The following is a 23,038-nucleotide window of genomic DNA, read 5'->3' as shown; positions in this document are numbered from 1 at the left end:
CCCCCTCTCTCTGCCCCATCTCTCTCTGTCCCCCGTCTCTGTCCCACTCTTTCTGTTCTCCTCTCTCTGTCCCCCTCTCTTTCTGTCCCCCACTCTCTTTCCCCGCGTCCCTCTGTCCCCCTCTTTCTGTCCCACTCTCTCTGTCCCCCCTCTCTGTCCCCCTCTCTCTGTCCCCCTCTCTCTCTCTGTCCCCCTTTCTCTGTCCCCCTCTCTCCGTCCCCCTCTCTCTCTGTCCCCCTCTCTCTGTCCCCCTCCCTCTGTCCCCCTCCCTCTGTCCCCCTCTCTCTCTGCCCCCCTCTCTCTGCACCCCTCTCTCTGCACCCCTCTCTCTGTCACCCTCTCTCTGTCCCCCTCTTTCTGTTACCCTCTCTCTGTCCCCTCTCTCTGTCCCACTCTCTCTGTAGCCCTCTCTCTCCCCCTCCCTCTCCCCCACTCTGTCACCCACTCTCTGTGCCCCTCTCTCTGTCCCCCTCTCTCTGTCCCCTCTCTCTGTCCCACTCTCTCTGTAGCCCTCTCTCTCCCCCTCCCTCTATCTGTCACCCACTCTCTGTGCCCCCACTCTCTTTCCCCCCTCCCTATGACCCCCTCTGTCTCCCGCTCTCTCGGTCCCCCCCCCTCCCTCTGTCCCCCTCTTTCTGCCCCCTTTCTGCCCCCCCTGTCCCCGTCTCTCTGTCCCCATGCTCTTTCTGTCCCCATCTCTTACTGTCCCCCCTCTCCCTCCACTCTCTGTCCTCTCCCTTTCTGTACCGCACGACCCCAACTGTCCCCCTCTCTCTGACCCTCTCTCTGTCCCCGTCTCTCTGTCCCCCTCTCTCTCTGTCCCCCTCTCTCTGTCCCCCTCTCTCTGACCCCCCCTCTCTCTGACCCCCTCTCTCTCTGCCCCCCTCTCTCTCTGTCCCCTTCTCTCTGTCCCCCTCTCTCTCTGTCCCCCTCTTTCTGCCCACTCTCTCTGTCCCCCCTCTCTCTGTCCCCCACTCACTCTGTCCCCACTCTCTGTCCCCCGCTCTCTGTCCCCCTCTCTCTGTCCCCCCTCTCTCTGTCCCCCCTCTCTCTGTCCCCCCTCTCTCTGTCCCCCTGTCTCTTTCACCCTCTCTCTTTCACCCTATCTCTGTCAACCCCTCTCTGTCCCCCTCTCTCTGTCGCCCTCTCTGTCACCGTCTCTCTGTCCTCCCTCGGTCTGTCCCCCTCTCTCTGTCCCCCTCTCTCTGTCCCCCTCTCTCTGTCCCCCCTCTCTCTGTCCCCCCCTCTCTCTGTCCCCCTCTTTCTGCCCCCTCTCTCTCTGTCCCCCTCTCTCTGTCCCCCTCTCTCTGCCCCACTCTCTCTCCCACACTGTACCCCCACTCTCTGCCCCCTCTCTCTCTGTCCCCGCGTCCCTCTGTCCCCCTCCTTCTGTCCCACTCTCTCTGTCCTCCCCTCTCTGTCCCCCTCTCTCTGTCCCCCTCTCTCTGTCCCCCTCTCTCTCTGTCCCCCTCTCTCTCTGTCCCTCTCTCTCTGTCCCTCTCTCTCTGTCCCCCTCGCTCTCTGTCCTCGTCTCTCTGTCCCTCCTTCTCGCTGTCCCCCTCTCTCTGTCCCACTCTCTCTGTTCACTCTCTCTCTCTGTCCCTGTGCTCTCTCTGTCCGCATCTCTTTCTGTCCCCCCTCTCTATCCCTCCTCTCTCTGTCCACACCCTCTCCGTCCACCCCTCCCCCCCGTTCCCCACTCAGTCCATCCCCCTCTCTCTGTCCCCGGCTCACTGTCCCCCTCTCTCTGACGGACTCTCTCTCCCCAACTCTGTACCCCTCTCTCAGTCCCCCATTCTCTGTCCCCCCTCCCTCTGTCCCCCTCTCTCTGCCCCATCGTTCTCTGTCCCCCTCTCTGTCACTCTCACTGCCCCCTCTCTGTCACCGTCTCTCTGTCCCCGCTCACTCTGTCCCCCTCTTTCTGGCCCACTCTCTCTATCCCGCTCTCTCTGTCACCGCACTCTGTCCCCCTCTCTCTCTGTCCCTCTCTCTCTCTGTCCCCCTCTTTCTGCCCCCTTTCTGCCCCCCCTGTCCTCGTCTCTCTGTCCCCATGCTCTCTCTGTCCCCATCTCTTACTGTCCCCCCTCTCCCTCCACTCTCTGTCCTCTCCCCCTCTGTTCCGCACGACCCCATCTGTTCCCCTCTCTCTGACACTCTCTCTGTCCCCCTCTCTCTGTCCCCGCTCTCTGTCCCCCGCTCTCTGTCCCCCGCTCTCTGTCCCCCTCCCTCTGGCCCCCCTCTCTCTGTCCCCCCTCTCTCTCTGTCCACCTCTCTCTGTCCGCCTCTCTCTGTCCCCCTCTCTCTGTCACCGTCTCTCTGTCCTACCTCTGTCTGTCCCCCTCTCTCTGTCCCCCTCTCTCTCCGCCCCCCTCTTTCTGCCCCCTCTCTCTGTTCCCCCTTTCTCTGTCCCCCTCTCTCTGTCCCCCTCTCTCTCTGTCCCCCTCTCTCTGTCCCCCTCTCTCTCTGTCCCCCTCTCTCTGCCCCATCTCTCTCTGTTCCCCCTCCCTCTGTCCCGCTCTCTCTGTCCCCTCTCTGTCACCGTCTCTCTGTCCCCGGTCACTCTGTCCCCCTCTTTCTGGCCCACTCTCTCTATCCCCCTCTCTCTGTCCCCCCACTCTGTCCCCCTCTCTCTCTGTCCCCGCTCACTCTGTCCCCCTCTCTCTGTCCCCGCTCACTCTGTCCCTTTCTCTCTGTCCCCGCGTGCCTCTGTCTCCCTCTTTCTGTCCCACTCTGTCTGTCCCCCCTCTCTGTCCCCCTCTCTCTGTCCCCCTCTCTCTCTCTGCCCCCTCTCTCTGTCCCCCTCTCTCTGTCCCCCTCTCTCTCTGTCCCCCTCTCTCTGTCCCCCTCTCTCTCTGTCCCCCTCTTTCTGCCCCCTCTCTCTGTTCCCCCTTTCTCTGTCCCCCTCTCTCTGTCCCTCTCTCTCTCTGTCCCCCTCTCTCTGTCCCCCTCTCTCTCTGTCCCCCTCTCTCTGTCCCCCTCTCTCTGTCCCCCTCTCTCTGTCCCCTCTCTCTGTCCCACTCTCTCTGTAGCCATCCCTCTCCCCCTCCCTCTCCCCCACTCTGTGCCCCACTCTCTGTGCCCCCACTCTCTGTCCCCCCTCCCTATGACCCCCTCTATCTTCCGCTCTCTCGGTCCCCCCCCCTCCCTCTGTCCCCCTCTTTCTGCCCCCTTTCTGCCCCCCTGTCCCCGTCTCTCTGTCCCCATGCTCTCTCTGTCCCCATTTCTTACTGTCCCCCCTCTCCCTCCACTCTCTGTCCTCTCCCGCTCTGTTCCGCACGACCCCATCTGTTCCCCTCTCTCTGACACTCTCTCTGTCCCCCTCTCTCTGTCCCCGCGCTCTGTCCCCCGCTCTCTGTCTCCCTCCCTCTGTCCCCCTCTCTCTGTCCCCCCTCTCTCTCTGTCCCCCTCTCTCTGTCCGCCTCTCTCTGTCCCCCTCTCTCTGTCACCGTCTCTCTGTCCTACCTCTGTCTGTCCCCCTCTCTCTGCCCCCCTTTCTCTGACACTCCCTCTTTCCCCCACTCTGTAACCCTCTCTCTGTCCCCATTCCCTCTGACCCCCTCTATCTTCCCCACTCTCTGTGCCCCTCTCTCTGTCCCCCCCTCTCTGTCCCCCCCTCTCTGTCCCCTTCTTTGTGTCCCCTCTCTGTCCCCCTCTCTCTCTGTCCCCCCCTCTCTCTCTGTCCCCCCCTCTCTGTCCTCCTCTCTCTGTCCCCCCTCTCTGTCCCCCTCTCTCTCTCTATCCCCCTCTCTCTCTGTCACCCTCCCTCTGCGCCCTCTCTCCCACCCGATCTCTGTCCCCCTCTCTCTGTTGCCCTCTCTCTGCCCACTCTCTGTCCCCTCTCTCTGCCCCCCTGTCTCTCCCACTCTGTACCCCTCTCTCTGTCCCCCACTCTCTGTCCCCCTCTCTCTGTACACCTCTCTCTCTGTCCCCCCCTCTCTTTCTGCCCCCCTCTTCCCCCCTCTCTCTGTCCCCGCCTCTCTCTGTCCCCCTCTCTCTGTCCCCCCCCTCTGTCCCCCTCTCTCTCTCTGTCCACCTCTCTCTGTCCCTCTCTCTCGCTGTTCTCCCTCTCTCTGTCCCTCCTCTCTCTGCCCCCACTCTGTCACTATCTCTCTGTCCCCTCTCCCTCTGTTCCCTCTCGCTCTCTCCCCCTCTCTCGGCCCCCCCACTCTGGTCCCCCCGTCCCCCCTCTGTCCTCTCTCTCTCTGTCCCCTCTCTCTCTCTGTCCCCCTCTCTCTCTATCCCTCCCTCTCTCTGACCCCCTCTCCCTGCCCCCTCGCTCTGTTCCCCGCTCTCTGTTCCCCCTCTCTGTCCCTCTCTCTCTGTCCCCCTCTCTGTCCCCCATTTCTCTGTCCCCCTCTCTCTCCCACCTGCCTCTCTCTGCCCTCCTCTCTCTGCCCCCCCTTTCTATGACACCCTCTCTTTCCCCCACTCTGTAACCCTCTCTCTGTCCCCACTCCCTCTGACCCCCTCTATCTTCCCTCACTCTCTGTCCCGCGCTCTCTGTCCCGCGCTCTCTGTCCCGCGCTCTCTGTCCCTTGCTCTCTGTCCCCCATTCTCTGTCTCCCTCTCTCTGTCCCCCAGCTCTCTGTCTCCCCCGCTCTCTGTCCCCTCTCTCTCTCTTTCCCGCCCTCTCTCTGTCCCCCCTCTCTTTCCCCTCTCTCTCTGTCCCGCTCTCTCTCTGTCCGCCTCTCTCTGTCCCCCTCGCTCTCTGTCCCCCCTCTCTGTCCCCCTCTCTCTCTCTGCCCCCTCTCTCTATTTCCCCCCCTCTCTGTCCCCCAGCTGTCTGTCTCCCCCGCTCTCTGTCCCCTCTCTCTCACTTTCCCGCCCTCTCTCTGCCCCCCCTCTCTTTCCCCCTCTCTCTCTGTCCCGCTCTCTCTCTGTCCCCCTCTCTCTGTCTCCCTCTCTCTCTGTCCCCCTCTCTCTGTCCCCCTTCTCTGTCCCCCTCTCTCTCTGTCCCCCTCTCTCTCTCTGTCCCCCTCTCTCTGCCCCCTCTCTCTGCCCCGGTCTCTGTCCCCCTCTCTCTGTTGCCTTCTATCTGCCCACTCTCTGTTCCCTTCTCTCTGCCCCCTCACTCTCTCCCATTCTGTCCCCCACTCTCTGTCCTCCTCTCTCTGTTCCCCTCTCTCTCTGTCCCCAGTCTCTCTGCCCCCCACTCTTCCCCCCTCTCTCTGTCCCCCACTCTCTCTGTCCCCCTCTCTCTGTCCCCCCCTCTCTCTGTCCCCCCATCTCTCTGTCCCCCCTCTCTCTGCCCCCCTCTCTCAGTCCCCCCTCTCTCTGTTCCCCGCTCTCTCTGTCCCCCTCTCTCTCTGTCCCTCTCTCTGTCCCCGCCTCTCTCTGTCCCCCTCTCTCTGTCCCCCTCTCTCTGTCCCTCCTCTCTCTGTCCGCCTCTCTCTGTCCCTCCTCTCTCTGTCCGCCTCTCTCTGTCCCCCTCTCGCTGTCCCCCCTCTCTCTCTGCCCCCTCTCTCAGATAGTTCTCCCTCAATACCTCTGAAAGTGCTCCCTCAATACCTCAGATAATTCACCCTCAATGCCTCAGATAGTGCTCCCACAATACCTCACATAGTTCTCCCTCAATACCTCAGATATTTCTCTCTCAGTACCTCAGAAAGTGCTCCCTCAATACCTCAGAAACTGCTTCCTCAGTACCTCAGATAGTTCTCCCTCAGTACCTCTGATAGTTCTCACTCAGTACCTCAGAAAGTGCACCCTAAATACTTCAGAAAGTGCTCCCTCAGTACCTCAGATATTGCTCCCTCAATACCTCAGATAGTGCTCCCTTAATACCTCAGAAAGTGCTCCCTCAGTACCTCAGATAGTTCTCCCTCAATACCTCAGAGAGTGCTTCCTCAATACCTCAGAACTTGTTCCCTCAGTCCCTCAGATAGTGCTCCCTCAATACCTCAGAAAGTGCTCCCTCAGTATCTCAGAAAGTGTTTCCTCAATACCTCAGCAAGTGCTCCATCAATACCACAGATAGTTCTCCCTCAGTACCTCAGGCAGTGCTCCCTCAATACCTCAGAAAGTGCTCCCTCAATACCTCATAAAGTGCTTCCTCAATACAACAGATTGTGTTCCCTCAATACCTCAGAAAATGCTTCCTCAATACCTCAGAAAGTTATCCCTCAGTACCTCAGATAGTGCTCCGGCAGTACCTCAGAAAGTGCTCCCTCAATACCTCAGAAACTGCTCCCTCACTACCTCAGATATTCTCCCTCAATACCTTAGATAGTCCTCCCTCAATACCTCAGATAGTGCTCCCTCAGTACCTCAGATAGTTCTCCCACAATATCTCTGAAAGTGCTCCCTCAATACCTCAAATAATTCTCCCTCAATACCTCAGAAAGTGCTCCCTCAGTACTTCAGATTGTTCTCCCTCAGTACCTCAGAAAGTGCTTCCTCAATACCTCAGAAAGTGCTCCCTCAATTCCTCAGATAGTTCTCCCTCAGTGCCTCAGAAAGGTCTCCCTCAGTACTTCAGATAGTTCTCCCTCAGTACCTCAGAAAGTGCTTCCTCAATACCTCAGAAAGTGCTCCCTCAATACCTCAGATACTTCTCCATCTATGCCTCAGATAGTACTCCCACAATCCCTCAGAGAGTGCTCCCTCAATACCTCAGATAATTCTCCCTCAATGCCTCAGATAGTGCTCCCACAATACCTCACATAGTTCTCCCTCAATACCTCAGATATTTCTCTCTCAGTACCTCAGAAAGTGCTCCCTCAATACCTCAGAAACTGCTTCCTCAGTACCTCAGATAGTTCTCCCTCAGTACCTCTGATAGTTCTCACTCAGTACCTCAGAAAGTGCACCCTAAATACTTCAGAAAGTGCTCCCTCAGTACCTCAGATATTGCTCCCTCAATACCTCAGATAGTGCTCCCTTAATACCTCAGAAAGTGCTCCCTCAGTACCTCAGATAGTTCTCCCTCAATACCTCAGAGAGTGCTTCCTCAATACCTCAGAACTTGTTCCTTCAGTCCCTCAGATAGTGCTCCCTCAATACCTCAGAAAGTGCTCCCTCAGTATCTCAGAAAGTGCTTCCTCAATACCTCAACAAGTGCTCCATCAATACCACAGATAGTTCTCCCTCAGTACCTCAGGCAGTGCTCCCTCAATACCTCAGAAAGTGCTCCCTCAATACCTCATAAAGTGCTTCCTCAATACAACAGATTGTGTTCCCTCAATACCTCAGAAAATGCTTCCTCAATACCACAGATAGTTCTCCCTCAGTACCTCAGGCAGTGCTCCCTCAATACCTCAGAAAGTGCTCCCTCAATACCTCATAAAGTGCTTCCTCAATACAACAGATTGTGTTCCCTCAATACCTCAGAAAATGCTTCCTCAATACCTCAGAAAGTTATCCCTCAGTACCTCAGATAGTGCTCCCTCAATACCTCAGAAAGTGCTCCATCAATACCTCAGATAGTTCTCGCTCAGTACCTCAGATATTTCTCCCTCAGTACCTCAGAACTTGCTCCCTCAGTACCTCAGATAGTGGTCGCTCAATACCTCAGAAAGTGCTCCCTCAGTACCTCAGAAAGTGCTTCCTCAATACCTCAGAAAGTGCTTCAATACCTCAGATAGTGCTCCCTCAATACCTCAGAAAGTGCTTCCTCAATACCTCAGAAAGTGCTTTCTCAATACCTCAGAAAGTGCTCCGTCAGTACCTCAGATAATGCTCCCTCAATACCTCAGAAAGTGCTCCCTCAATACCTCAGAAAGTGCTTCCTCAATACCTCAGATAGTGGTCCCTCAATACCTCAGAAAGTGCTCCCTCAATACTTCTGAAAATGGTCCTTCAGTACCTCAGATAGTTCTCCCTCAGTATCTCAGAAAATGCTCCCTCAGTACCTCAGATAGTGCTTCCTCAGTACCTCAGATAGTTCTCACTCAGTACCTCAGAAAGTGCTCCCTAAATACCTCATAATGTGCTCCCTCAGTACCTCAGGTATTGCTCCCTCACTGCCTCAAATAGTGCTCCCTTAATACCTCAGAAAGTGCTCCCTCAGTACCTCAGAAGGTGGTCCTTCAATACCTCAGCGAGGGCTCCCTCAATACCTAAGATAGTTCTCCCTCAGTACCTCAGATAGTTCTCCCTCAAAACATCTGAAAGTGCTCGCTCAATACCTTAGATTGTTCTCCCAAAATACCTCAGATAGTGCTCCTCAATATCTCAGATAGTTCTCCTTCAATACCTCAGATACTGCTCCCTCAATACCTCAGATAGTTCTCCCTCAATACCTCTGAAAGTGCTCCTTCAATACCTCAGATATTCTCCCTCATTGCCTCAGATAGTGCTCCCACAATACCTCAGACAGTTCTCCCTCAATACCTCAGATAGTGCTCCGGCAGTACCTCAGAAAGTGCTCCCTCAATACCTCAGAAACTGCTCCCTCAGTACCTCAGATAGTTCTCCCTCAGTACCTCAGATAGTTCTCACTCAGAACCTCAGAAAGTGCTCCCTAAATACCTCATAAAGTGCTCCCTCAGTACCTCAGGTATTGCTCCCTCACTGCCTCAAATAGTGCTCCCCTAATACCTCAGAAAGTGCTCCCTCAGTACTTCAGATAGTGCTCCCTCAATACCTCAGAAAGTGCTCCCCCAGTACCTCAGAAAGTGCTTCCTCAATAACTCAGAAAGTGCTCCATCAATACCTCAGATATTGCTTCCTCAGTACCTCAGATAGTTCTCACTCAGTACCTCAGAAAGTGCTCCTTAAATACCTCAGAAAGGGCTTCCTCAGTACCTCAGATATTGCTCCCTCACTGCCTCAGATAGTGCTCCATTAATACCTCAGAAAGTGGTCCCTCAGTACCTCAGATAGTGCTCACTCAATACCTCAGAAAGTGCTCCCTTAGTACCTCAGAAAGTGCTTCCTCAATACCTCAGAAAGTGATCCATCAATACCTCAGATAGTGCTCCCTCAGTACCTGAGATAGTTCTCACTCAGTACCTCAGAAAGTGCTCCCTAAATACCTCAGAAAGTGCTCCCTCAGTACCTCAGATATTGCTCCCTCACTGCCTCAGATAGTGCTCCATTAATAACTCAGAAAGTGCTCCCTCAGTACCTCAGAGAGTGCTTCCTCAATACCTCAGAAAGGGCTTCCTCAATACATCAGAAAGTGCTCACTCAGTACCTCAGAAAGTGCTCCCTCAATACCTCAGAAAGTGCTTCCTCTATACCTCAGAAAGTGCACCCTCAGTACCTCAGAAAGTGCTCCCTCAATACCTCAGAAAGTGCTTCTTCAATACCTCAGAAAGTGCTCACTCAGTACCTCAGAAAGTGCTCCCTCATTACCTCAGAAAGTGCTTCCTCAATAGCTCAGAAAGTGCTTCCTCTATACCTCAGAAAGTGCTCCCTCAGTACCTCAGAAAGTGCTCGCTCAATACCTCAGAAAGTGCTTCCTCAATACATCAGAAAGTGCTCCCTCTGTACCTCAGAAAGTGCTACCTTAATACCTCAGAATGTGGTCCCTCAGTACCTCAGATAGTGCTCACTCAATACCTCAGAAACTGCTCCCTCAGTACCTTAGATAGTTCTCCCTCAGTACCTCAGATAGTTCTCACTCAGTACCTCAGAAAGTGCTCCCTAAATACCTCAAAAAGTGCTCCCTCAGTGCCTCAGATTTTGCTCCCTCAATGCCTCAGATAGTGCTCCCTTAATACCTCAGATAGTGCTCCCTCATTACCTCAGATCGTTCTCCGTCAGTACCTCAGATAGTTCTCCCTCAGTACCTCAGAGAGTGCTTCCTGAATACCTCAAAACTTGTTCCCTCAGTACCTCAGATAGTTCTCCCTCAGTATCTCAGATAGTTCTCCCTCAGTACCTCAGAAAGTGCTTCCACAATACCTCAGATAGTTCTCCCTCAATACCTCAGATAGTGCTCCCTCAATACCTCAGAACTTGCTCCCTCAGTACCTCAGATAGTTCTCCCCCAGTATCTCAGAAAGTGCTTCCTCAATATCTCAGAAAGTGCTCCCTCAATACTTCAGAAAGTGGTCCCTCAGATAATTCTCCCTCAGTACCTCAGATATTTCTCTCTCAGTACCTCAGAAATAGCTCCCTCAATACCTCAGAAAGTGCTTCCTCAATACCTCAGAAAGTGCACCCTCAGTACCTCAGATAGTGCTCCCACAATACCTCAGAAAGTGCTCCCTCAATACCTCAGATAGTGCTTCCTCAATACCTCAGAAACTGCTTACTCAATACCTCAGAAAGTACAAACTCAACACCTCAGAAAGTGATCCCTCAGTTCCTCAGAAAGTGCTCCCTCAATACCTCAGATAATGCTCCCTCAATACCTCAGAAAGAGCTCACTCAATACCTTAGATAGTTCTCGCACAATGCCTCAGATAGTGCTCCCTCAATACCTCAGATAGTGCTCGCACAATACCTCAGATAGTTCTCCCTCAATACCTCTGAAAGTGTTTTCTCAATACCTCAGATAGTGCTCCCACAGTACCTCAGATAGTTATCCCTCAGTACCTCAGATAGTGCTTCCTCAGTACGTCAGAAAGTGCTCCCTCAATACCACAGAAAGTGCTCCCTCAGTACCTCAGATAGTTCTCCCTCAGTACCTCAGAAAGTGCTTCCTCAATACCTCAGAAAGTGCTGCTTCAATACCTCAGAAAGTGGTCCCACAATACCTCAGAAAGTGCTCGCTCAATACCTCAGATAGTTTTCCCACAATGCCTCAGATAGTGCTCCCTCAATACCTCAGATAGTGCTCCCTCAATACCTCAGATAACTCTCCCTCAATACCTCTGAAAGTGCTTTCTCAATACCTCAGATAGTTCTCCCTCAATACCTCAGATAGTGCTCCCTCAATACCTCAGATAGTTCTCCCTCAATACCTCTGAAAGTGTTTTCTCAATACCTCAGATAGTGCTCCCACAGTACCTCAGATAGTACTCCCTCGGTACCTCAGATAGTGCTTCCTCAGTACGTCAGAAAGTGCTTCCTCAATACCTCAGAAAGTGGTCCCTCAGTACGTCAGAAAGTGCTCCCTCAATACCGCAGAAAGTGCTCCCTCAGTACCTCAGATTGTTCTCCCTCAGTACCTCAGATAATTCTCCCTCAGTACCTCAGAAAGTACTCCCTCAATATATCAGAATGTGCTCCATCAATACCTCAGATCGTTTTCCCTCAATACCTCAGAGAATGCTACCTCAATACCTCAGAAAGTGCTTCATCAATACCTCAGAAAGTGCTCTCTCAATACCTCAGAAAGTACTCCCTCAATACTCAGAAAGTGCTTCCTCAATACCTCAGATAGTGCTCCCTCAGTACCTCAGAAAGTGCTTCCTCAATCCCTCAGAAAGTACTCCCTCAATACTTCAGAAAGTGGTCCCACAGTACCTCAGATAGTTCTCCCTCAGTACCTCAGAAAGTGCTCCCTCAGTACCACAGATAGTGCTCCCTCAATGCCTCAGATAGTGCTCCCTCAATACCGCAGATGGTGCTCCCTCAATACGGCAGATAGTGCGACCTCAGTACATCAGATAGTTTTCCATCAGTACCTCAGACACTTCTACCTCAGTACCTCGAAAGTGCTCCCTCAATACCTTAGAAAGTCCTTCCTCAATACCTCAGATAGTGCTCCCTCAATACCTCATAAAGTGCTTCTTCAATACATCAGATTGTGGTCCCTCAATACCTCAGAAAGTGCTCCCGCAGTACCTCAGAAAGTGCTCCCTTAATACCTCAGAAAGTTCTTCCTCAATACCTCAGAATGTGCTCCATCAGTGCCTCAGATTGTGCTCCCTCAATACCTCAAAAATTGCTCCCTCAATACCTCAGATAATTCTCCCTCAGTACCTCAGGTAGTGCTCCCTCAATACCTCAGAAAGTGCTCCCTCATTACCTAAGATAGTTCTCCCTCAGTACCTCAGAAAGTGTTCCCTCAATACTTCAGAAAAATGGTCCCTCAGTACCTCAGATAGTTCTCCCTCAGTACCACAGATAGTGCTTCCTCAGTACCTCAGAAAGTGCTCCCTCAAAACCTCAGATAGTTCTCCCTCAATACCCCAGAAAGTGCTCCCTCAATACCTCAGAAAGTGCTCCCTCAATACGTCAGATAGTCCTCCCTCAATACCTCTGAAAGTACTCCCTCAATACCTCTGAAAGTGATCCCTCAATACCTCAGATAGTGCTCCCTCATTACCTCATAAAGTGCTTCCTCGATACATCAGATTGTGTTCCCTGAATACCTCAGAAAGTGCTTCCTCAATACCTCAGAGAGTGCTCCCTCATTACCTCAGATAGTGCTACCTCACTACCTCAGAAAGTGCTCCATCAGTACCTCAGAAATTGCTCCATCAATACCTCAGAGTGTGCTTCCTCAGTACCTCAGATAGTTCTCCCTCAATACCTCAGAAATTGCTCCATCAATACCTCAGAGTGTGCTTCCTCAATACCTCAGAACTTGCTCCCTCCGTAACTCAAATAGTGCTCCCTCAATACCTCAGAAAGTGCTCCCTCAGTACCTCAGAAAGTGCTTCCTCAATACCTCAGAAAGTACTCCCTCAGTACCTCAGATAGTGCTCCCTCAATACCTCAGAAATTGCTCCCTCACTACCTTAGAAAGTGCTTCCTCAATACCTCAGAAAATGCTTCCTCAATACCTCAGAAAGTGCTACCTCAATACCTCAGAAAGTGATCCCTCAGTACCTCAGAAAGTGCTCCCTCAATACCTCAGATAATGCTCCCTCAATACCTCAGAAAGTGCTCGCTCAATACCTCAGATAGTTTTCCCTTAATACCTCTGAAAGTGCTTTCTCAATACCTCAGATAGTGCTCCCACAGTACCTCAGATAGTACTCCCTCAGTACCTCAGATAGTGCTTCCTCAGTACGTCAGAAAGTGCTCCCTCAATACCTCAGAAAGTGGTCCCTCAGTACCTAAGACAGTTCTCCCTCAGTGCCTCAAATACTTCTCCCTCAGTACCTCAGAATGTGCTCCCTCAATACATCAGAATGTGCTCCATCAATACATCAGATCGTTCTCCCTCAATACCTCAGAAAGTGCTTCCTCAGTACCTCAGATAGTTCTCCCTTAGTGCCTCAAATACGTCTCCCTCAGTACCTCAGAATGTGCTCGCTCAATACCTCAGATAGTTTTCCCTTAATACCTCTGAAAGTGCTTTCTCAATACCTCAGATAGTGCTCCCACAGTACCTCAGATAGTACTCCCTCAGTACCTCAGATAGTGCTTCCTCAGTACGTCAGAAAGTGCTCCCTCAATACCTCAGAAAGTGGTCCCTCAGTACCTAAGACAGTTCTCCCTCAGTGCCTCAAATACTTCTCCCTCAGTACCTCAGAATGTGCTCCCTCAATACATCAGAATGTGCTCCATCAATACATCAGATCGTTCTCCCTCAATACCTCAGAAAGTGCTTCCTCAGTACCTCAGATAGTTCTCCCTTAGTGCCTCAAATACGTCTCCCTCAGTACCTCAGAATGTGCTCCCTCAATACATCAGAATGTGCTCCATCAATACCTCAGATAGTTCTCCCTCAGTACCTCAGAAAGTGCTCCCTCAATACCTCAGAAAGTGCTTCCTCAATACCTCAGAAAGTGCTCCCTCAATGCCTCAGATAGTGCTCCCTCAATACCGCAGATAGTGCTACCTCAGTACCTCAGATAGTTTTCCATCAGTACCTCAGATACTTCTCCCTCAGTACCTCACAAAGTGCTCCCTCAATACCTCAGAAAGTCCTTCCTTAATACCTCATTAAGTGCTCCCTTAATACCTCAGAAAGTGCTTCCTCAATACCTCAGAATGTGCTCCATCTGTGCCTCAGATAGTGTTCCCTCAATACCTCAAAAAGTGCTCCATCCGTACCTCAGATAATTCTCCCTCAGTACCTCAGGTAGTGCTCCCTCAATACCTCAGAAAGTGCTCACTCAGTACCTCAGATATTTCTTCCTCAGTTCCTCAGATAGTACTCCCTCAGTACCTCAGAAAGTGCTTCCTCAGTACCTAAGATAGTTCTCCCTCAGTACCTCAGAAAGTGTTCCCTCAATACTTCAGAAAAATGGTCCCTCAGTACCTCAGATAGTTCTCCCTCAGTACCTCAGATAGTGCTCCCTCAGTACCTCAGATAGTGCTTCCTCAGTACCTCAGAAAGTGCTCCCTCAAAACCTCAGATAGTTCCCCCTCAATACCTCAGAAAGTGTTCACCTCAATACCTCAGAAAGTGCTCTCTCAATGCGTCAGATAGTTCTCCCTCAATACCTCTGAAAGTGCTCCCTCAATACTTCAGAAAAATGGTCCCTCAGTACCTCAGATAGTTCTCTCTCAGTACCTCAGAAAGTGCTCCCTCAATACCTCAGATAGTGCTTCCTCAGTAATTCAGAAAGTCCTCCATCAATACCTCCTAAAGTGCTCCCTAAATACCCCAGATAGTGCTCCCTCAATGCCTCTCAAATTGCTCCAATACCTCAGATATTTCTCCCTCAATACCTCAGAAAGTGCTTCCTCAATACCTCAAAAAGTGCTCCCTCAATACCTCAGCAAGTGCTCCCTCAGTACTTCAGATAGTTCTCCCTAAGTACCTCAGATAGTTCTCCCTCAGTACTTCAGAAAGTGCTCACTCAGTACCTCAGAAAGTGCTCCCTTAGTACGTCAGATAGTGCTCCCTCAGAACCTCAGAAATTGCGCCCTCAGTACCTCAGATAGTGCTTGCTCAGTACCTCAGATAGTGCTCCCTCAGTACCTCAGATAGTGCTTCCTCAGTACCTCAGAAAGTGTTCCCTCAAAACCTCAGATAGTTCCCCCTCAATACCTCAGAAAGTGTTCACCTCAATACCTCAGAAAGTGCTCCCTCAATACCGAAGAATTCATCACTTTGTTGTGTTTAACCCCCAAAGCCCCTTAGACAGTAGCTCCACAAAACATTCACATCCTCAACTCTTCAGGGCTCAGCACAGCTCCCCCCTCAGACTGTGTTCAAACCCCTTCAGACTGTAAGGACCCACATCCACCCCTGTCCAAGATTGGAGCCCAGGTCCCCAGAACATGACTTGTCTCTCTGGATGAATTTTAGAATTCCTACAGTGTAGAAGCAAGCCATTCCGTCCATTGGCTCCACACTGACTGTCTGAACAGCATCGCACCCAGACTCACATCCTCTACTCTATCCCTGTAATACTGCATTTCCCATGGCATCTTTGGGAGGTGGGAGGGAACTGGAGCACCCGGAGGGAACCCGCACAGATACAGAGAGAATGTGTAAACTCCACACAGACAGTCACCGGGAGTTAGAATCAAACCACTGAGGCACCGTGCTGTCCTCTCTCCTTGGATGCCATCTCATCTAACCTTTTACTAAGCAATCTCCCATGTGAAACCTTCTCATCTGTCTCCTTGGTCATCCCTTCAAAAGCTCTATCAAGTTGGACACATCATTTCCACAAACAAAGCCAAGCTGACCATCCCTAATCAATTCTTGCTTTTCCAAATGCATGTAAGTTGTCTCTCAGAATGCCCACCAACAGCTTACCCACCACTGCCATCAGGCTCACAGCTCCATAGTTCAATGGCTGTTCCTTGCAGCCTTACTTCAATAATGGCCCATCATGAATCAACCTCCAGCCTTCAGGCACCTCACCCGTTGTCACTGATCGGTCCATCTGACAAGGCCATCTCCATCCTTCTGTAACCTAAGGCTATCCTCCTCAGTATTTATCACCCCACCAATACCCACATCATTCATGAACCCAATGATTAACCATCCACCATTCAAATCTAAATCTTTTCTATCAACCACATCAGCAAGACCCCAGCAGCGAGACATGAACAGACAGAGATTTCTAACTGGGCCATCACTGTCTGCTTCCTGCCACTCAGCATTCTGCACCAAATTTCTTGGATCTTGAGTTTTTATGTTCACTATCAGTTTCCAGTATGGATCCTGATAAAAGCCTTACTGACCTCCAAGCAGGCGACAGGAAAGTATTGTCCTTATTTACACAGCTGGTCACCTCCTTAAAAAGTGCAATCCCATTGGTCAGACCTGCCCTCCCTTTAACACAACCATTCTGACTGTTCATCATGAACTCCAGTCCCTGTAAATGCTGATTAATTCTATCTCACAAACTTGCTTCCAACAGACGCCCCACCCACGATATTAGCCTGACTGGCCTGTAGCTGCCTGGTATATCCCATGTTCCTTCTTGAATAACAGGACCACATGGTCAGTCCGACGGCACCTCTCCTGTGGCCAGAGGGGATTTGAAAATGTTTGCAAGTGTCCCTGCTACTTCCTCCATCACCTCATTCGGTAAACTGAGATACATTTCCACCGTCTTTGGAGATTTACTGGTTTGTCAGAAGGCCAGACCACTCAGAACCATCTCTCTCTCTATATATGCTAATTCATTTAATTGTATCACAGAGCATCTCCACGATTTCATACCGTCCCTGTCCCAATGAGCATTGACAAAATGCATCCATTCACTGTAGCCTCTGGGTCCATGCACACATTCTCACTGTGTTCCACAACCGACTCTTTCTCTCATTATCAATTCACCCTTAATGTCACTGTAAAGTCCTGTCAGATTTTTATTTCCTCTCTTAGCACTCCTCGTTCCCAGACAAATAGCCTGCGATACGATTTGGAGGAGTGTGGGATGTCATTCTGGATGTGGATTAGCATTGGGAAGCTCAGAAATAAGGAACACATGACTGTGCTGAGTGTGGGGCAGTGGGATTCTTTTGGGATGAGCAGACGGAAGCTGAGGAATAAGCCTCAGCCCTGTCGGCTGCAGAGGGACTTGGATATGATGCAGAGCTGGGCTGAGGAGTGGCAGATGGAGTTCTACCCTGCCAAGTGTGAGGTTGTCCATTTTGGAAAGACAAATAAGAATGCGGAATACAGGGTTAACGGTAGGGTTCTTAGTAAGGTGGAGGAGCAGAGGGATCTTGGGGTCTATGTTCATAGATCTTTCAAAGTTGCCACTCAGGTGGATTGAGCTTGTAAGAAGGTCTATGGTGTGTATTAGCGTTCATTAGCAGAGGGATTGAATTCAAGAGTCGTGAAGTGATATTACAGCTGTACAGGACTTTGGTTAGGCCACATTTGGAGTACTGTATGCAGTGCTGGCCGCCTCACTTTAGGAAAGATGTGGACGCTTTGGAGAGGGTGCAGAGAAGATTTACCAGGATGTTGCCTGGAATGGATCGTACAAGGATAGGTTGAGAGTGCTAGGCCTTTTCTCATTGGAACGGCGAAGGATGAGGGGTGACTTGATAGAGGTTTATAAGATGATCAGGGGAATAGATAGATAATCAGAAACTTTTTCCCCGGGTACAACAGAGTGTTACAAGGGGACATAAATTTAAGGTGAAGGGTGGAAGGTATAGGGGAGATGTCAGGGGTGGGTTCTTTACCCAGAGAGTGGTGGGGGCATGGAATGCGCTGCCTGTGGGTGTGGTAGAGTCAGAATCTTTGGTGACCTTTAAGCGGCAATTGGAAAGGTACATGGATGGGTGCTTAAGCTAGGACAAATGTTCAGCACAACATCGTGGGCCTAAGGGCCTGTTCTGTGCTGTATTGTTCTATGTTCTATGTTCTATATCCTCTGACAGTGCAGCGCTCCCTCAGTACTGACCCTCTGACAATGCAACTCTCCCTCAGCACTGCTCCTTTGACCCTGCAGCACACCCTCAGAAATGACGCCCTGACACAACAGCTTTCCCTCAGTACTGACCCTCTGACTCTGCAGCACTCTCTTTGTACTGACATTTCCACAGTGCAGCATTCCCTCAGTACTGACACTCATACAGTGTGGCATCCCCTCAGTACTGACCCTCCGACAATGTGGCACTCCCTCAATACAGCTGCTCTTACAGTGCAGCACTCCCTCGGTACTGACCCTCCGATAACGTGGCATTTTCTCAGTACCAACCCTCCGGCAGAGCAGAACTCCCTCAGTACTGACAATCTGACAGTGCGGCACTGCCTCATTCCTGCACTTCTGATAGTCCAGCAATGCCTCAGTACTGACCCTTTGGCAGTGCAGCACTCCCTCAGTACTGACCCTTTGGCAGTGCAGCACTCCCTCAGTACAGACCATCTGACAGTGCAGCACTCCCTCAGTACTGACCCCCTGAAACAACACTCCCTCAGAACTGACACACTGACCGTGTAGCTCTCCCTCAGTCATGTCCCTTTGATTGTGCATCACTCTCTCAGTACTGACCCCCTGGCAATGCAGCAATCACTCAGTACAGACTGTCCGACAGATAGCATGGCACTCCCTCAGTACTGACCCCTCACAGCGCGGTGATCCCTCAGTACTCATCCCCTCAGAGTGCGTTGCTCCCTCAGTTCTAACCCTTTCACAGTGCAGCGCTCCCTCAGTAGTAACTCTCTCACAGTGCGATACTCTGACAGCATGGAGATCCATTAGGACTGAACGTCAGAGAGTGCGCACTTCATCATTACTGACCCTCTCCCTGCACAGCAATCCCTCCGTCCTGACGTTCTGACAATGCAGCACTCCCTCCACACTGACCCTCTGAAAATGCTGCACTCCCTCCACACTGACACTCTGACAATGATGCACTCCCTCCACACTGACCCTCTGACAATGCTGCACTCCCTCCACACTGATCCTCTGACAATGCCGCACTCCCTCCACACTGACCCTCTGACAATGCTGCACTCCCTCCACACTGATCCTCTGACAGTGCTGCACTCCCTCCACACTGAGCCCCTGACAATGCTGCACTCCCTCCACTCTGATCCACTGACAATGCTGCACTCCCTCCACACTGACCCTCTGACAATGCTGCACTCCCTCCACACTGACCCTCTGACAATGCTGCACTCCCTCCACACTGACCCTCTGACAATGCTGCACTCCCTCCACACTGACCCTCTGACAATGCTGCACTCCCTCCACACTGACTCTCTGACAATGCTGCACTCCCTCCATACTGATCCTCTGACAATGCTGCACTCCCTCCATACTGACCCTCTGACAATGCTGCACTCCCTCCATACTGATCCTCTGACAATGCTGCACTCCCTCCACACTGAACCTCTGACAATGCTGCACTCCCTCCACACTGACCCTCTGACAATGCAGCACTCCCTCCATACTGATCCTCTGACAATGCTGCACTCCCTCCATACTGATCCTCTGACAATGCTGCACTCCCTCCATACTGACCCTCTGACAATGCTGCACTCCCTCCACACTGATCCTCTGACAATGCTGCACTCCCTCCACACTGATCCTCTGACAATGCTGCACTCCCTCCATACTGATCCTCTGACAATGCTGCACTCCCTCCATACTGATCCTCTGACAATGCTGCACTCCCTCCATACTGACCCTCTTACAATGCTGCACTCCCTTCACACTGACTCTCTGACAATGCTGAACTTCCTCCACACTGACCCTCTGACAATGCTGCACTCCCTCCACACTGATCCTCTGACAATGCTGCACTCCCTCCATACTGATCCTCTGACAATGCTGCACTCCCTCCACACTGAACCTCTGACAATGCTGCACTCCCTCCACACTGATACTCTGACAAGGCTGCACTCCCTCCATACTGATCCTCTGACAATGCTGCACTCGCTCCACACTGATCCTCTGACAATGCTGCACTCCCTCCACACTGACCCTCTGACAATGCGGCACTCCCTCCACACTGACCCTCTGACAATGCTGCACTCCCTCCATACTGATCCTCTGACAATGCTGCACTCCTTCCACACTGACCCTCTGACAATACTGCACTCCCTCCACACTGACCCTCTGACAATGCTGCACTCCCTCCACACTGATCCTCTGACAATGCTGCTCTCCCTCCACACTGACCCTCTGACAATGCTGCAATCCCTCCATACTGATCCTCTGACAATGCTGCACTCCCTCCACACTGACCCTCTGACAATGCTGCACTCCCTCCACACTGACCCTCTGACAATGCTGTACTCCCTCCACACTGATCCTCTGACAATGCTGCACTCCCTCCATACTGACCCTCTGACAATGCTGCACTCCCTCCACACTGACCCTCTGACAATGCTGCACTCCCTCCACACTGACCCTCTGACAATGCGGCACTCCCTCCACACTGACCCTCTGACAATGCTGCACTCCCTCCATACTGATCCTCTGACAATGCTGCACTCCTTCCACACTGACCCTCTGACAATACTGCACTCCCTCCACACTGACCCTCTGACAATGCTGCACTCCCTCCACACTGATCCTCTGACAATGCTGCACTCCCTCCACACTGATCCTCTGACAATGCTGCACTCGCTCCACACTGATCCTCTGACAATGCTGCACTCCCTCCACACTGATCCTCTGAGAATGCTGCACTCCCTCCATACTGATCCTCTGACAATGCTGCACTCCATCCATACTGACCCTCTGACAATGCTGCACTCCCTCCACACTGATCCTCTGACAATGCTGTACTCCCTCCATACTGATCCTCTGACAATGCTGTACTCCGTCCATACTGATCCTCTGACAATGCTGCACTCCCTCCACATTGATCCTCTGACAATGCCGCACTCCCTCCACACTGACCCTCTGACAATGCTGCACTCCCTCCACTCTGATCCTCTGACAATGCTGCACTCCCTCCACACTGACCCTCTGACAATGCTGCACTCCCTCCATACTGATCCTCTGACAATGCTGCACTCCCTCCACACTGACCCTCTGACAATGCTGCACTCCCTCCACACTGACACTCTGACAATGCTGTACACCCTCCACACTGACCCTCTGACAATGCTGACTCCCTCCACACTGATCCTCGGACAATGCTGCACTCCCTCCACATTGATCCTCTGACAATACTGCACTCACTCCACACTGACTCTCTGACAATGCTGCACCCCCTCCACACTGACCCTCTGACAATGCTGCACTCCCTCCACACTGACCCTCTGACAATGCTGCACTCCCTCCACACTGACCCTCTGACAATGCTGCACTCCCTCCACACTGATACTCTGACAATGCAGCTCTCCCTCCACACTGACCCTCTCACAATGCTGCACTCCCTCCACACTGACCCTCTGACAATGCTTCACTCCCTCCATACTGATCCTCTGACAATGCTGCACTCCCTCCACACTGACCCTCTGACAATGCTGCACTCCCACCACACTGATCCTCTGACAATGCTGCACTCCCTCCACACTGATACTCTGACAATGCAGCACTCCCTCCACACTGACCCTCTCACAATGCTGCACTCCCTCCACACTGACCCTCTGACAATGCTTCACTCCCCCCATACTGATCCTCTGACAATGCTGCACTCCCTCCACACTGACCCTCTGACAATGCTGTACTCCCTCCACACTGACCCTCTGACAAAGCTGCACCCCCTCCACACTGACCCTCTGACAATGCTGCACTCCCTCCACACTAATCCTCTGACAATGCTGCACTCCCTCCACACTGACACTCTGACAATGCTGCACTCCCTCCACACTGACCCTCTGACATTGCAGCACTCCCTCCACACTGACCCTCTGACAATGCTGCACTCCCTCCATACTGATCCTCTGACAGTGCTGCACTCCCTCCACACTGACCCCCTGACAATGCTGCACTTCCTCCACTTTGACCCTCTGACAAAGCTGCACTCCCTCCACTTTGACCCTCTGACAATGCTGCACCCCCTCCACACTGATCCTCTGACAATGCTGCACTCCCTCCACACTGACCCCCTGAATGCTGCACTTCCTCCACTTTGACCCTCTGACAATGCTGCACTCCCTCCACACTGATCCTCTGACAATGCTGCATTCCCTCCACACTGATCCTCTGACAATGCTGCACTCCCTCCACACTGATCCTCTGACAATGCAGCACTCCCTCCACACTGATCCTCTGACAATGCTGCACTCCCTCCACACTGACCCTCTGACAATGCTGCACACCCTCCACACTGATCCTCTGACAATACTGCACTCCCTCCACACTGACCCTCTGACAATGCTGCACTCCCTCCATACTGACCCTCTGACAATGCTGCACTCCCTCCACACTCATCCTCTGACAGTGCTGCACTCCCTCCATACTGATCCTCTGACAATGCTGTTCACCCTCCATACTGACCCTCTGACAATACTGCACTCCATCCACACTGATCCTCTGACAATGCTGCACTCCCTCCACACTGATCCTCTGACAATGCTGCACTCCCTCCATACTGACCCTCTGACAATGCTGCACTCCCTCCACACTCATCCTCTGACAGTGCTGCACTCCCTCCATACTGATCCTCTGACAATGCTGTACACCCTCCATACTGACCCTCTGACAATACTGCACTCCATCCACACTGATCCTCTGACAATGCTGCACTCCCTCCACACTGATCCTCTGACAATGCTGCACTCCCTCCATACTGACCCTCTGACAATGCTGCACTCCCTCCACACTCATCCTCTGACAGTGCTGCACTCCCTCCATACTGATCCTCTGACAATGCTGTACACCCTCCATACTGACCCTCTGACAATACTGCACTCCATCCACACTGATCCTCAGACAATGCTGCACCCCCTCCACACTGATCCTCTGACAATGCTGCACTCCCTCCATACTGATCCTCTGACAATGCTGCACTCGCTCCACACTGATCCTCTGACAATGCTGCACTCCCTCCACACTGATCCTCTGACAATGCTGCACTCCCTCCACACTGACCCTCTGACAATGCTGCACTCCCTCCACACTGACCCTCTGACAATGCTGCACTCCCTCCACACTGACTCTCTGACAATACTGCACTCCCTCCACACTGATCCTCTGACAATGCTGCACTCCCTCCACACTGACCCTCTGACAATGCTGCACTCCCTCCACACTGATCCTCTGAGAATGCTGCACTCCCTCCATACTGATCCTCTGACAATGCTGCACTCCTTCCATACTGACCCTCTGACAATGCTGCACTCCCTCCACACTGATCCTCTGACAATGCTGTACTCCCTCCATACTGATCCTCTGACAATGCTGCACTCCCTCCACATTGATCC

The sequence above is a fragment of the Chiloscyllium plagiosum genome, unplaced genomic scaffold, assembly GCF_037043375.1.
Source record: "Chiloscyllium plagiosum isolate Xiang-an unplaced genomic scaffold, Cpla_swu_hap1 HiC_scaffold_38, whole genome shotgun sequence".
NCBI classification, from domain to species: domain Eukaryota; kingdom Metazoa; phylum Chordata; class Chondrichthyes; order Orectolobiformes; family Hemiscylliidae; genus Chiloscyllium; species Chiloscyllium plagiosum.
This window is presented reverse-complemented; position numbering follows the sequence as displayed.